Source organism: Meles meles, chromosome 3 (genome assembly GCF_922984935.1).
Source record: "Meles meles chromosome 3, mMelMel3.1 paternal haplotype, whole genome shotgun sequence".
NCBI classification, from domain to species: Eukaryota; Metazoa; Chordata; class Mammalia; order Carnivora; family Mustelidae; genus Meles; species Meles meles.
Genome location: NC_060068.1, coordinates 156,911,403 through 156,927,901, shown reverse-complemented (window position 1 = coordinate 156,927,901; position 16,499 = coordinate 156,911,403). Strand labels below are relative to the sequence as shown.

Below are 16,499 nucleotides of genomic sequence, written 5' to 3'. Positions count from 1 at the left end.
CCTGCCTGTAGCAGGAAGAGAGCTATTAACAGAGATTCCTCTTTACCTAAGAAACTTACCTGCATAAGAGGGCAACATTATTTTCAAAATGTCGACTCGTTCCTTCTAGTGGTCTTCCTCTCTTTTGTGTCCTCAGACTCCTACCCCTCTCCTTAGCTCATAGAAGCCTTGTGTTATCTGGCTGTCTTGGAATTTTATGTCTGTGGGGGTTCTCTGTATGTCCAAAACTAAATGTGATTTTCTCCTGTTAATCTGTCTCATGTCTGTTTGATTCTTAGACTGGCTAGAAAGACTTTGAAAAATGATCTAACATTAGGGTGGCCTTCCATCTCAGTTTGCTCAGGACAATTCCAGTTTATGCTTTTTGTCCTTGTATCCTGGCTGGTTTGGAATTTTCCTGCCCCCTTTCATCTGAAAAGTGTCAAAAGTGGGGGTGCCTGGGTGGCTTAGTTGTTAAGCATCTGGCTTCGGCTTAAGACATGACCCCAAGGGTCCTGGGATTGAGCCCGGCATAGGGCTCCCTGATTAGCAGGAAGCCTGCTTCTCCCTCTCTCACTTCCCCTGCTGTGTTCCCTCTCTCACTGAGTCTCCCTCTGTCAAATAAATAAATAAAATAAAATAAAGTGTCAAAAGTGTCCCAGATTGAATAATTAAGTATGTGGCCACCATAGTTCTGTAAATAACACTTAGAAAAAAATACATCGTATGGAGTAGATGCTAAATGTGTCTTAGATGCTAACTTTAAACCCTTTAGTAGTTTTACCCAAAAGAAATATAATACAGGAGTAATTTTTAACTTTCGAGTTAACCACACTTTAAAAAGTAAAACAAAGGGCACCCAGCTGGCTCAGTTGATGGAGTGTGTGACTTGATCTTGGAGTTGTGAGTTAAGCCCCACTTTGGGTATGCAGATTGCTTAAAAATAAAATCTTTAAAAAAAGTAAAAAGAAATGAGGGAAATTAGTGTTAATATATTATCCTAATACATCCAAACTATTAACATTTCAATATGTAATTAATATAAAAATTATCAGTGAGATACTTTTGTTCTCCATCTTACGTCTTTGAAATCTGGTATATATTTTGCACGTATGGCACATCTCAATTTGGACTAATGACATTTCAAGTGCTCAGTGTTTCTAGTCTACTTTATTACTGTGGTCTTATTAAGTTATTACGATGCTATATTAAAGTTGTTTGATTAATTTCTCCCATGTCGCAATTTCCTATTTGGAAACATCCCAAAGAAAATACAAAAAGTGGTTTTTCTATGTTTTTTTTTTTTGTGTAGATCATCTCCTCCAACCTTCTGATTGTGTTTTTGTTCCACTCTCTGGACTGGAGCCAATATCGTCACATTCCTGTAAATCACGCTGCTTCTAACGAGACCCAGAAGTGCAGTCAGATCCTGACCAAAAGCCAAGTAAAGCAAAGGGTTACTTTTTGGCTCTGGTCTGATACCTACCTCTATTTCCTCTGTTAGGGACAGTTTCTTATTACTGCAACTAGTCTGAGCCCTGGTTCCCCAGACTTAAGAAGTTCCTAATGTGGGGAGAGACAAAAAAGATAAGGGATGGAGCAGCAAGAAAGAGGGAAGTGATATTTTTTAATTTCAAAAATGAAAATTTGGCTCTAGCAATCAATCATTTCCTTTCAATGGGTCCTGCTAAATCCTGGATGGCAGGATTTTTACAATCTTGTAGGTATGAGAAGAATGCCCTGCTAGAACAATTTGAGAAGGACGCTTGGCCATAGAATGTAAAGACAATACTGTTGGCGATGGCTCCTCAGATTAAGAGAATGGCCTTAGGATGTTAAAGCTGAAAAAAATTCTTAGAAGCCATGTAGTTTAACACTGCTTTTTGTTTGTTTTGTTTATTTTTTTTTGTTTGTTTAACACTGTTTTTTTACTGATTGGGAAAATGGGACCAGGAGAGGTTCAAACACTTGGTGAAGTTCAAATGGCAAGTTAATGTAAGAGGGAGCAGGAAACATTGTCGCTTTGTTCTTATTTCAATTATCTCGGTTTGACGGTAGTTCACCTATTAAAATACAACATGCTGTTCTTCCCAAGAATGGTTTTAACGACTCTCTTTGCAGTTTAGATGATCATTTTATTCTTGCTGCCTTCTCTCAAACCTTTTTACAGGGTCTAGTCTCTGTTAAAGGGTGTGTTCAATGTATCCTGAATGAGTTAGGATTTCTAAAAGGCCTGGGGAAAAAACAAGCCAAAATGAGAAGACTGTGTTCAGTCCTGTAGCTGACCATCAAGTTCTCTGGCAGGTGGCACACTGCATGTGAAGGAGATGTTTGAGTTTCAGGGGAGGAGGGATCTGGAAAAGAATCTTGGCATATCAGCCTAACTATAAGAGTCCTTCCCTCCACAGCAACCCCACACCCAGAGTTGGACTTGCTGATGTCTAAGGGTGGGATTATAAATTAAGAAGAATAAGCACACAAGCCACCACCAAGAGCCACAGAGCTGACACAGGCAGGTAAGTTCTGAGGTAAGTGACTGGGACAGGGCACGGTGGCGGTGTAATAGCAAAAAAAAAAAAAAAAAGAAAGAAAAAAAGAATTATTGTTTAATGTTGCTTGATACTAAATTCCTCCAACTAGTCAGGTGTTCCTATAAATATGTACATGTTCACTTTCAAAGGTGGCATGGTGAACCCTGTCCCTGCTTGGAGACTGTCCCTGCTTGGAGACTGAGCTGCAGAACAGAAAACACACAAGTGGCCGTATTCATTCCCCCTCAGTGTCACAGCATTAATATGAACTATAGTGAAAAACTGGGTGGAAGAAATGGCCAGCATCAAACAAAGCAGAAGTTTGGCAGCTCACATTTCTTTTTAGTGTGTCATTTTATTTCAGAGGCATAAAGGACAGGGCAGTCTGTCTGCTTTGCTCAAAATGGGTTATTCATCACTTTTCAAAAGAATCTCTGATGTATGATTTAGGAAAGACCATGCTACGGTTCCTTCACAGTTCACAGTTATAGAGCTTTTGCTCCCTGTTTGAGAATTTACCTGTTAAAGCTAAGACAGGTTGTTCCCTTGGGGAGGGGGGAGACAAAGAAATTCTAAGCAGGAGACTGTCAAGATGCAGCCAAGACCTTAGATACTCAACTGGTAGGGTGAATTTCACTTCCGTTGGAACTGATTTTTCTTTTTCTTTCTTTCTTTTTTAAAGTTCAACTGACTGGGGCACCTGGGTGGCTCAGTGGGTTAAAGCCTCTGCCTTCGGCTCAGGTCATGATCCCAGGGTCCTGGGATCGAGCCCCACATCGGGCTCTCTGCTCCGCAGGGAGCCTGCTTCCTCCTCTCTCTCTGCCTGCCTCTCTGCCTAGTTGTGATTTCTCTCTGTCAAATAAATAAAATATTAAAAAAAAATTAAAAAAAAAATAAAGTTCAACTGACTTACTGTGGATCCCACCCAAAAAGACTCATGCCGTTTATTGTAAAAGGCTTCCTGCCCTGGGTAAGGATGCAGAGCTAACCCGGAGAAGGGAGGGGCTTTGGTGAATAAGGACTTTCTAAGCCTGAGCTGGTTAGCCTAACTAGAACGAACCGAAAAGTCGTCCCACATTAAATGAGTAGGTTGGAAATTTTGAAATCCCTGGAATCACAGGAGGAGTCCATTAAGATTCAAACGCCGGTTTTAGTGGGCTGAGAAGAGGGAGACGCCGCGAGGAGCCTGGGGGGTGGGTAAGGCCTTCCCTCCCCGCATCCCAGACGCGACTTCGGGGGGCGTCCCCTCTCCGTGCCTCTCGGTCCCGCGGTAGATTTCTCCCAGCTCCCGAGCCGGGCCACGCTTGGGGGGGCACTTTCTCTGCCACCTGATGAGTGCTAGCGGTCCCTGCACCCGACCGTTCGGTCCGTCGGGAGAAGGAGCGGATTCTGCTTTACTTTCTGTTCAGTAATTCCGGAAAACATAACCCATTTGGCTGTGGTGAAGAAGGCGCTCGGGTCAGTGACTCTTTAAAACACCCCGACGACCACAAACGACGTTGGGAAGTTGACCAGAGAGAACAGTCCTCGGGATCGCACCGGTCCTAAGCCCTGGGGTTCGAGCGCGGGCGCTGCCCCCTGACGTCAGGTGTGATGATGCTGGAGCACGGCCGCGGGGAAAGGTCCCCGAGCCCCGGAAACTAGAAGTCAGCCAGGAGCGCCCGGGGCGTGCGGGCGCAGGGGCGGCGGCAGCCGCCAGCACCTCCCGCAGGTCCCGGCTGGGCCGCGGGGCCGGGTCACCTGACTCGCGGAATTTGGGGCCGCGCGGGGTGGAAGGGGTGGGGAGAGGCGAGCACCTCCCTTCTCGCTCCCGCGGGATCCAGGTCGGCGGGGGCCGGCGCCGGGCGGCCACGTGGTGGTGCTGCCGCTGCCCCCGCCCCGCCGGCCCAGCCCGGGAGCCGCGGCGCCCACTGACCCCCGCAGCGGGGGGAGGAGGAGGGACCGAGGCGCAGGAAGCCGAGCAGGAAGCGAGCCCGGCGGCCGCGTTTTCCTGGGGAAGCGGCGGGCGGAGTGGCGCAGCCGGCGGGTCCCCGGAGCCTCCGCCTCGATGGGGTGAGTGCGCGGCGCCGAGAGTCGGGGAGGCTCCCCAGAGCGGGGTCCCGGCTCGCCGCCCCGCCGCCCCGCCTTTGTGTCTGGGGCGCGGGCGAGGGGCGGCGCGCCGGGCGCTGGAGCGGCTTAGCGGGCTGGCAGCGAGGGTCCCGCCACCGCTCCCTCGTCTGCCGCCGGCCGCCGACTGTCTGCAGGGGGCGGGGAGGACGTGGGGACCCGAGTCAGAGGGAAGACCGGGCCAAGTTGGGAGCGGGCTTTTCTCCTGCCCGACCCCCGCCACTCGCGGGCCGGCAGCGGCTGGGCGCCGGGCAGGGGCGGCGGAGAGAGCGCGGGCGGGAATGAATGGCCAGCCCGGCCGGGCGTCCTGCGGGGCGCGGAGTCAGCACCGTCCTACCTGCCTGGCCCGCTCCGCGCCGCCCCCCTCCCGGCGCCGCGCTTTTGGGCTCCAGCCGCCTCCGCGCAGAACTTGTAGGAGCTGGGGAGGGAGGCGCAAGCGGGAGACTCCGGGTGGCCCCGGCGACCGAGGGGCTGCTATTGTTCCTTTTCTGACTCTGGGGAGCCCTTCGGCGGGCCCGGGGGTGCGGGCCTGCTGGTGTCCCTCGCTCTTCGTGTCCTTTTCCCCGCCGCAGCTTCAGGGAGGGTGGGGAGGCGGGATGTTGGAGTTCGGGCCGACTCGGGGCAGCTGGGACTTCGGGAGAGGGGAGCCCGCCCGCCCGCCATCTACCCCAGCCTCTGCCCAGGTGGGTGGGTATCCTCTCCAACCCACCTTCCCTTAGCTGTCGGCTCGGGCAGGTTGTGGCCGTGCTTTAGTTTCTGCAGTTTTTAGGGTTCGCCTGCTGCCCCCTGGTACACGCTCTCCTTTTCGTTTGGACCTCACACTCCCCTTTTGTGGAGGGGGCTCAAAGCCCAGGGATGCAGCAGGCTGACTGGACAGATGGAGACCAGTGAGAAAGGGAGGAGTTACAAGTGGCCTCCCAGGGGCTGGAGCCTGGGCTATAGGTCCAGGCTGGCGCTGCTCCAAGGAACCGGGTCCGCGCAAGTTTATTTCCAGCAGTCAGGGCATATCTGGGGTTCAAGGCCGCCCACCACGACCAGCGGGTTCCCGAGGCCGCAGGCGCACAGGTGATTTGCTTGGGTCTCCGTTTTCCTTCTGGGAGAGGAGAATACCGAGCTCGCTGGGATAGGGAACCGTTGCCAGTTCTCTGAAGAACGTGATCTCCAAACTGTAAGGGCCTGATGGGGAGGAGCTGGTTTGTCTGTCCGTCGGTCTGGCTCAGCAGAAGCTCATCTTAGAGAGGAGAGCCTCACCTCGTGGTTTGAACTAAGTTGGAGAAGAGCTGGTGTATCACAGGGAGGCTGGGTTTTGATTGCTCTGGCCTCCACCTGTTCACAGGTGTGGCTGGGAGTTTTATTGCTGATGGATGTAATCCGATCGTCTGTTCTTAATGATTCCTAACGGTGTCTTTTTTTCTCCCCTTGGGCTTTTGTAAGAGCATAGACTTTAATGTGAGGAAGTTTATCCAGTTTTTAGGATTTTTAACCAGTGCTTGTGCAACACGAATTGGGAGAGGTAGTCCTGTGCTGGGGGTCCCGGGTTTTTTCATCTCTATTCATTGAAATGCTTCACTATTTTTTGTTTGTTTATTTGTTTTATACCTCTATTTGACAATCAACGATTAGTTCTCATCCACCTTAACTGTCTGTAGCTTTTTGGAAGTGGTGACAGGTGCACAGGTAACCAACGTGTACAGCTTGTTTGGTGAATCCCCGTCCTCGTGTCGTTTTTCCGGACAACAACAGACGGATGCAGTATGGGATATTTCTTATTCCTTTGGCCCAGGCAGCTTTGTTGAGCCTGGGGTCCATGAGCACATCTGGAGTTTCCACCTCCTTCATGGCAGATTTCCAGATCTCTTTGCGTGCCCAGATCTCTTTGCGTACCTCTTGAAGCCGATCCATGGATGCACTTGTGAATGTCAATGCTGTGTTCTCTGGCAGAGATGATGGCAGAATGGCCCTTCGTGCCACTCTTGTTTGAGGGAGCCATCCTGCCAGGCCCTGGTTGGAAAGGCTTCATTAATCTATTGTAGAATTTACATGCCTTGGGCTTGTTTTATGGCTTTTTTGGGGAGGTTGTAACCCTATTGTGAAAAATCTTATTACTATTTGTGAAATTGAATAGAGTGAGTGGATGCTAGGCCATGGAGACTCTGTGGGGCCATCATAGTGCCCCTGACATTGAGGCGCTGTCTCTAAAAGCCTCTTCGAGGCAGGTACGCCTTGCATCACCCCCATTTTACAGGTGGAGAAACTGAGGTTAAGGAAACGTGACTTGCAGTTAATGGAATATGATGGAGGAAATTTGTCTCTCTTCCTTGTTCCTTTCAGAATAAAAATAAATATGAAATATTTCATACATGCATAATAGACACTACTTGTGTTTAAGAGTTGCTAATTTTAAAAAAAGTTGCTAATAGCTCCATATTTGCTTCATATCTCCCTTAATAAAAGTAAACTGCAACTGAAATGTTTTTTTCCATTCCTCCTCCTCTTCCTCCGTTCCTAGGTGACCTCTAAAGTGAAGTTAGTGCACAGTTTCCAAACATGTTTTGGTACTTTGTTATATTCTCTATTCATAAGCAATATCTGTGAGCTTGTGTATTTCATATTCTAAGTAAAAGGCATAATTCTCTCTATATATACTGCTTGCATTTTTAAATTTGTCACTGTTTTGAGGCACATGTAGCTCTTAATTTGTTTTAGGGGCTACAGAGAATTCCAGTGTATGAATAAATCCTAGTATATGAATTCCTTTGCCAAGAGAAAATTAGAAGATTTCCAATTTTTACTGTTATACTTTTTCTGCTAAGGACAGTTGAGGCAGTCGATCTGTTTTCCGTTTTTAAAATTTTTATTTATTTATTTATTTTTTGGGTAACAATGCTATTACAAATATCAGAGACCTGTTGTTCTACACCTATCCCATTCATTGCTGGCAGGTGGGGTCTAGGTAATGCGGTGTTTATTGTTTCATTCCTCAACAAAGATGTAGGGTGTATAAAGGGTCTCTCTTGCTTACCTGTTGAATGAAAAAAGTGAATCTGATCCATTTTTTTTTTTTTTAGCTCTAACAGTGTTAGTCGGATTATTTTGTTTTGTTTTCACAATTTATATTTTCTTGAGTAAGAAAAGTGCCTCTTAATGATAAAGGTGAAGCATGAGGTGGACTGTGGTGCTGAGTTTGGGATACTTGTTCCCAAGTGTTTTCTCAGGCGTCACTAGCAGCATAACCCCGGATCACCCACTCAAGCCTCTCTTCCTCATTTCGTCAAGCTTGGTGACATTAGTTAGAGCAGAGACATGCCTTTGTAAAAGCTTACTTGGAGAGTTTGTGAAATGTGTTGACATTTTGCTCCAAATTGTAACCCCTTAATTTGGAAGCAATTTAAGGCATTTAAACACTTCAGCTTCCTCATTATTTCTTCAAGTTGCCAGGCACATTCTTGCCTCAGCCCCTTGGATTTGCTGTCCTACTGTCTGGACCACTCTGCTCCTAGATCATCTCCGTGGCTGTGTCCCTCAGTCCCCCTGGGCTTTACTCAAGTGTCTGTCCCATCAGCTACCCCTTCCAGCACACCTCGCCCCTCTTCTGTCCCCCCCCCCATGGCACTTAACACCTTCTAGCTCGCTTTATATTTTGATCTGTATTAGTCTCCTTAGTAGAACAGAAACTCAGCGAAGACAGGAACTCTGTCTCTCTTGTTCACTGCCATAGTCCTCATGCCTAGGGCCATGTTGACAAACAGGAGGTCCTCAGATGTACGAATGAATATAATGCTCTTTGTGTGTTTTTCTACTTAGAATTTCTCTTCCAGTAAATTTTGGGAAGTCCTCCATGGTGCGGGTGGCCCCACAACTGTAAGGGAGTCCCCCTAAGAGGTCGTATTTACAGGTGCCATCAGGATAAGAGACAGAATGTCTTATAAAGAAAGCACTCTATTTTTTCCTCATACTTAATGCCTATTTCTGGACAATATTCAGATTTTTTATTAACGTATAATGTATTATTAGAAAGCACTCTATTTAAATGTGATTTATCCTACAAAGTACTTGTCCATTTCTCCTGCCAACACTTGCCACCACCTGAGCTCAGAAGATACCATAAGTAACACGACGCTTAGAAGCACACCCATCTTTCCTCTTCTCGATAACTTCGCTTTCCAACATTTTAAATGTGGAAGACTGTTTGCATTCCACACGGCATCTGCCCAGGCAGCCCCACAGGGGTCCCAAGTAATGCCAACCACACTGAATTTCTAGGACTAGAGAGCCTACTTCTCTAAACCGTTTGTAGGGGGTATACTCTCCTTTGCTGACTGTACATTCATAGTGAGGTCTTTTTGGGGGGGCGGGGTGGGGTGGGAAGATGATCTTAATCTGAAGGTCAGAAGCAACCAGTATATAGTAGGCCCTAGGAATATTTAAAAAATTGTCACATCGTAAAATCCTTAACGACTGTTACTAAAAGCATTCACTGATCTAGTGTCCTGTGTTATTTTGCCAGAAGCCAACTGAGTTTTCTGTACCTTGCATGATGAATATAGGAGTTGACAAAACAAAGCTAAATATATCAAAGGCCTCTCGGGTGTATTTTAAGTGGGTGGATAGGGAAAAGGAGTCTAGGTTTCTTTTCCCTATGAAATATATGGGTATATGATACTGATGGTATCCTTTAAAAAAAAAAATCACTAGTGTATAAAAGTACAACAATTGTATCCTTTGTAATAAAATTATATCAAAAGAAATCAGTTTATTTTGGACCCGGAGAGGGTTAAACTTCAAGCTGAAAACTGTGAGCTTACAATTATTTATGGTCAAGATGCTACATGATTTATCTTGTTCTTGGTTTATCACTACCCATGAACTGAAAAGTACAGGTGGTTTAATGAAAGAGAAGGATTGTTAATCAGCCATCAATTTCTCAACTCCAACCATCTGCAGTGAACAGAAAGCTAGTCTTTGAAATCAGACTCATTGATGGGTATCAGTACATTTAGTATCTTATTTTATTTTTTTAACATTAATATGAGAGCTCGCCTGTGTGAGTGCAGGGGGGCGGGGCAGGGAGGAGCAGAGGGAGAGAGAAACCCAAGTAGATTCCACACCAAAGGCAGGGGCCAGGTGGGGCTGGATCTCCAGCCTTTGAGATCAGGATCTGAGCAGAAGCCAAGTCCAGGACCCTTTAGTCAGTATTTTAATAAGTAACTCTACAGACTTAACTGTATGTTTCAAAACAAATTCTTCTCTTTGAAGGAGGGAAGTCAGCTTCATTCTTCAACTTTGTGTTCCATGTGTCCAGTAGAGTATCTGTCACATAGGAAGTGATTAACGTTTATTGAATTACATACACACACGGGTCATAAATCTTCCCGGGAGGTCTTCAGATATTTAGCTGTCCTAGTCTAGAATTTAATGATCCAAAGGCAGAGGCGAGGCATGGAGGTAGTTAGCAAAATGCAGGTTGAAGTTCAGAAGACGTAGGTCTCCTCTTTCCCAAGGTAAAGACATTTCACCTCTCTAAGGCTTAGTTATCTCCCCTTGGGATGAGTCTGCACGTTGTGTTTTGACTGCTTCTCCAGCAGGGTATGGGTGGCAGGTCACCTGGTCTAACTGGACCTGCTATCTGGTTCAGTTTCTTCTGTAGGAAATGGTGTTCACTGGGTATACAGTGACCTGCTATATAAATACCATGACCATTGGTCACCCCTGGGCAAGGGGAAGCCTTTGGAGTGGCTCATGATTTGTTCATCTCTCCTTCTAATGATCAGAATCTGCTTGTGAGAAAAGCTGCTTGTGGTCCAAGAAGGTCACTTGTACAGTGGTTGAAAACACATTTTTTCTTTTTTTCCCTTAAATTGACACTTAGTGAACATAAAAGTTTATTACCAAGTAAACTAACATAAGCAATTCATCCTCTATTGTATCCATTTCCCTCACAGTCATTTATTTACTTTTTTATACTGCAACTCAACTTTTCTTATCCCTGTTAGGTATTGTGACTGGCAAGGAACAAAGTCAGGCTTCTCTTTGCTTTTTTCTTTTATGGTTTCTAGATGAATTCAGTTTAATCCAGAATGTTTTATTTTTTTCTTTTTAAAATGCTAAGTGACCAAAAACAAAAACGAGCCACAGCAACAATCTACTAGACTCTGCGCACTACATCTGTCCAGTTCTTTTTGCTGGCTGCAGTGATAGAAACTCAGCCAGAAAACGAAACTCTGGCAGAGCTCACTGGTGAGGAGTACAAGGCTGAGCGGCTTCCTTTCGCTCTAGGGCAGCACAGAGTAAAGTGTTTTCCTCCAAGAGGAGTCCATTTTGCAAACCAGGGAAGGCCATTTAGCAGTGATTTCTAAATGTTTTTGAATCAAAGGTGGACACTTGCAAAACTGACAACAGGTTTTGGACCGTTTTTCCTAGGGGAAACTTTGCTCATATACAGTGATGCTATACATTCATAGTTTTTGTCAGTTTCGAGAGCATAGAACTCCCTGTGTTAAAAGCCCATTTACGAACCTCTTTGGACTCTCCAGATTAAGAGCCCAAGATCTATTGAAAAGACTTAGAAAATCTTATCAAATGTGTGCTGTTTATCTTTAATAGCCATGTCTTAAGCATGAGCAGTACAATTACTAGGGGTCTCTTTTCTGTCACGTGTCACCATATGGGGATGATCACCATATCCAATAACCTGTCCTACATGAGTGAAAAGAATTATACCCTCAGTTGGAAAACCAGTCACTGCTGACATACCACTGACCAGTTTTAGGAACTGTTTCTACTGGATGCAACAGAATGGCGTTCAGAAGTTCTGCAGAGATGGGTAGTCTGACTATTTCACAGAGATCTGATGAATTCTAAGGATGGGTCTTGAGTTTCTCACCCCAAGGACAACCTGTTTCTTGGTCTAGGGTTGGGCCTCCACTGTCTTCTGCTTTCCTGTGGCAATAGTTTCTTTCCTGGCCGTTGTAGTGGGGAATGAAGACGTCCCAGGGCTCTGCCTAACAATTCTCCTAAGCTCCCAGGATAAATCTGGGGTCTGTCTGGTGGAGGAAATCTTCCCAGCATGCTCTGTTCTCTCATCTTGGCCTCCCAGCTTGATGGGGCTGCCTCCAAGAAACCCGAGGGAGACAGGGCCACATTTCCTAGTTGGGAAGCTGACCCTCAGCTGGAAGCCTGCTCTTGTAGAGAAAAATTCTTCCGTGGGAGGTAGCAGACGCTGGAAGGAGGTCCTGCCATTGTTGGCCATGCAGAGGGAGCTCCTTCAGTCACTGTCCACCTGAGGTGATATCCTCAGTCTCTTCAGTCAGAAATTGGGCCCAAAGGGATACGTACCTGCCTGTAACTGGGCAGGTGATGCAGTGATGCAATTAAACCAGTCTGCTCGATTGAATTGAGCACCTTCTCTGCACTGCACTGTGCCTCTAGGTTGCCCGCTTCTGGGGGTCCAGGCTGGTCTTACTCATTGTTCCATTTCCTGTGCACAATCCCTGCTGATGGAAACAGTGTTGAAAGATCAACACTGGGTGAATGGTGATAATCTGCCATCCTGGAGCTTATAGTCTGAACCAGGCTGACACATTCGCGTTGCACTATCGTAGAAGGCAGAGTGTTAATGATGGGGGAACTCATTTTACAGCGGGACTGAGGCCTAGGGACGAGAAATGACCCCTTAGAAAGTTACACAGTAAGAGGCAGAGCCAGATAAATCTTCATTCTGGCTGCTTATGGCACAGAGCTTCTAAACGTCCTTTTCTATCTTTCTCGGATGTAGACCGTGACCTTGGGAGTCCTCTGTGTAGCTAATTCTGGTTTTCTGGTTGATCTCTGTGAAGAAGACTGGTATCGATTTGGATAAGCTGGGTTGGAGACCAGTGGGGAATCCCAGATCTGGCAGATGGCACTGAGCAGGGATATGAAGACGTTCAGAAGGGACCAGAACCCAGTCCCTTAGCATACTGCTGAGTGAGAATCCCGTGAACAAATATTTGTCAGGCTTTGTCAGTGAGTTAGTGTCTGTGCTGAGTCTCTTAATTGGACAAGACTGCTCATGTAATTGGACCGTCTCCTTCTATGAAAGTTGACACGTTGGTGATGGATCGTTTTTCAAAAATGAAAGAGCACTCACCGGCCATGGATGATCATGACCTGTAGTCGTTTCACGGCTCGGAGTGGTCTCTTCCCAGCCGCCCAGAGGTTGTGGGAACTCGTGAGGCAAAGGCTCATGGACAGTGGAGTTCTCCCTCCGACCCTGCCCCCAGCAAAAAGGCAGCCAAAATAAAAAACAGGCCAGGGCCCTGAGGTCCTGCATGAGCCACCTTGGGTGGTGGTGAGTAGCTGACGGTTCTCTCCAGTCGAATTTCCTTCCAGACTCACCCAGTCCACATTCATCATGGGAGCAAGTTGCTTCCAATGGTCTCAGAGCCTTCTTGGATCTTTGTTTTTGTAGACTTAGATTTGGGGCAGGGCAAGGAGCTATATCCTCCCTCTCCCCTGATTAAAAAAAGTTTCACATTTCTTTCCTAGGAGCTTTTTTTAAATTGGAAAAACTATTTAAAATATAGGCAGAGAAACTATAACCAATCGCCATATACCGTTTGGGATTTCTTAGGACATCTTTTTTTTTTTTTTTTTTTTTTTTTTTTTTTTTAAAGATTTTATTTATTTATTTGACAGAGAGAGAGAGATCACAAGTAGGCAGAGAGGCAGGCAGAGAGAGAGGAGGAAGCAGGCTCCCTGCAGAGCAGAGAGCCCGATGCGGGGCTCGATCCCAGGACCCTGAGATCACGACCTGAGCCGAAGGCAGCGGCCCAATCCACTGAGCCACCCAGGTGCCCACTGAGCCACCCAGGTGCCCGACATCTTTTAAAGGAAAAACTCATTTCTGCTGCTAACATCCTAGAGACATCCATTCAGCAATCTTGACCACATCCTTCCTAATTAGATTCTTTCTGTGCTGTGCTACTTTACACCATGTTTAGTGTGCCATTTGTTTACTTTTTCTATCCCTTTCCTCCAGAGCCTCCGGAAGCCAGAAAGAGAGATCTCCTCAAAATGACTCCTATCCCTGCCTGTCTCCCCAGCCCATCTGTTGATGGCTGTGTTACTGTCTGTGTCTTGTTTGGCGACAAGCTTGCTTTCTTCCTCTTCTTTAAACAACCCCTGATTATTTTAAGTGCATACGCCTTGGAACAAAGCGCATTTGATTCCCGTTACATGGCAAGTGGGTGTTTATATCCAAGGTGGCAGAGGGAGACAGAGCGGACTGCTCAGCCTATCCTGGCGATACCAGCATCAGGCTGGGGCGGCAGCCTGCTGCTGGCCCCAGCTGCTCCTGGCTTTGGCTTTCAGAAGAAACAGCACCTGTACTCCCTGCCTCCTTCCTGGCTGGCTGGCTGATGGGTGGTAGGATTCTGCTTTTATTATGATATTGGTGCTTTTAATTTTGAAGAATTGCCATATTTCATTTCTGTATGTCTTGGCAAGAGCTGTTATACAGGATATTAGAATAATTTCTTAAGTATCTAGAAGTTCTGCTTTTCCAGATTGTTGCCAAAACAGGGAAACCTCCACCCAAAGCTGTAGCTGACCAGCTCAGCTGAGTATAAAAATAGCCATTTCGCTGGTCTGTAATCATTTTTACATTTTGTCTGTTACTGACTTGGTGTCTTTAGGAAAGCTGTATGGAAAAGGACTTTTTTGACTGGTGAGTTCCTTAGGTGTACTTGTCACGCATAGGCTCTGCAAATGAAAAGGACAAAGGAATGAAAATGCTATCCGCCCCTGGAATGAGGCAGGGGTGTGTGTGTGTGAGGGCCAACAGCCAGAAGAATGCCTTTTTCAAGGCAATCCATTCAGACTTCTTAGAAGGAGCTTTGAGAGTGCCAGCAGCAGATCCGAGAACTGTTCCATCTTTAAAGGCAACTAAATTTTTAAGTAGTAAAAAGGTTGTCTCTTGACTCAACTTTTTTTTAATTGTTATTTTTATTAGTGTTGCATTTAATAGGCAGCCCAGTGTCTTGGGCTCAGAAGTGGAATTTTGGGCTCAGAAGCGGAGTTGAAATCCAGCCTCCTTTTATAAATTGTGCCGTTTTAGCCAAATAAACTTTCTGGGCTGCAATTTCCTAATCTGGAAACCGGCAATAATGACAATAGCATCTAATTCTGAAGGGGTAGTAGCATTAAATGAGAAAAGACTCATTCATAATGAAATAGTAAAAAAAAAAAAAAAATTTGCAAAGTGAAAAAATTTTGCAAAGTCATCATTTAAGTAAAAGAGAGTTCTTGTGGCTGTTACTCTGCCTCCTAGTGTTAGCACGTTCCTTATCCACCTGCCTTTAAAGAAGTGCTGAGAGACTAACCAGTAGGATTGTAAGGGCCCTTGTAACCCACAGCAGTGAGGAGGGGTTGCCCTGTCACAAAGACACACCTGCCTGGCATCTTCTGTTTCATTTACAATGTGTCCCTGTATCCTCACCCCTTCATCTAGCCCTTCTATTATTAGATCACCAGGTAATGTGGACAAGATGAAGGTATTTTCATTTTGTAGTGACCAGTCTTATTCCCAATTACATTAACAAGTTCCTCAATCTCGGGGCGCCTGGGCAGCTCAGTTGGTTAAGCAAATGTCTTTGGCTCAGGCCATAATCCCCCAGGGTCCTGGGATTGAACCGCAGGGGGTCTGCTTCCCCTCTCCATCTGTTGCTCCCACTGCTTGTGCTCTCTTTTTTTCTCGTATGTCAAATAAAATCTTCAAAAACAGTAACAACAACAAAAACCCAAGTTCCTCAGTCTCTCCAGACAACTTGTCTGGTGTCCATCCTAATCCAGGCACAGAGCAGTAAAGCTGTGGTTCCAATGAAGACGGTGGCCCTCGGAAAGAAATGATGAGCGAGTTAAATCCCCTGGGAAATGCTCTGCAAAAGCGTCCAGCTGTCTCTAGAGAAAAATCTAGACCTCTTTTCTGGACCGTTGGAGCCAAGTACTCGTTGAGTTTGCCTAGAAGTCCATCAGTTTCGAGTGACATGACACCGTTGGTTCACCCTTCCTTCTCCACGTGGCAGAATGACTTTTTAAGTCAGAACTTGGAGTATTTACTAGAATCTGAGTCGGAGATTTTATGAAGTTAAATGCACGTTGAGCATGATGACGTGGTAACATACACTTTCTGCTTCATTTCCCGCCTGCCTTGTTCGTAGGACACCAAGGTGCTGTCTTAGTGCTAAGCGCTGTCATCACAGCCTTCGAAGGAAGACCTCAGTCCTCATGGTCTGATAGCAATAGGAGCAGACCACAGAGACAAGCCACACAGGCCATCTTCAGCTTTCTCACGGCAAAAGAAACAAAGGACATGAATTGTAATGAAATACTTGATTTCACCCAGTGTATCCAGAACATTCTCAATATGTATTCGGTGTAAAACTTCTTAATGATAGAGTCGACATTTTTTTTTCAGAGTAAGTCTTGGAAATCTGTTGTGTTTTCCACTTAGCAGTACACCAGTTTGCACTAGGCTCATTTTAGGGGCTCAGTGGGCACATGGGTTGGACGGCACTGATCGAAACAATATGCCCTTTTGTGGTTCCTCTGACCCTAGTACCACCTGATCCCTGGGATGCCCTCAGGAAACACACTGAAGCTTCCCTATGTCTTTACCCAGTTACCTGGGATTTTGTCTCTAGCTTCTAACATTTCTTTAGAGAAACAGAATGGCTTTATCAAAAACTGATTACACGTGGACATTTGTGTTTGGGGGTTGACAAAATCTGTATCTCTCTGGTTTTGTGCAAGGGCATTGATCTACATAGACCTTTCTTTCTTTTATCCCCCCCTTCTCTTGTAGGTGGGTTTAGGTATGAGCCACATTTCTCCATCCCCTATGTC

At 46.1% G+C, this 16,499-nt stretch overlaps 1 protein-coding gene and 1 pseudogene across 1 annotated transcript in view; one reads left to right on the top strand and one right to left on the bottom strand.

Moving 5' to 3' along the window:
• Positions 1-3,592: 3,592 nt before the first annotated feature.
• RAI14 (retinoic acid induced 14) overlaps positions 3,593-16,499 on the top strand; it is a 138,873-nt gene continuing 125,966 nt past the window's right edge. The window contains exon 1 of the mRNA XM_045998738.1: positions 3,593-4,562. The gene's annotated coding sequence lies outside the window, so the exon portion shown is untranslated. The remainder of the gene's footprint in view (positions 4,563-16,499) is intronic.
• On the bottom strand, positions 6,236-6,609 carry LOC123937914 (annotated as a pseudogene).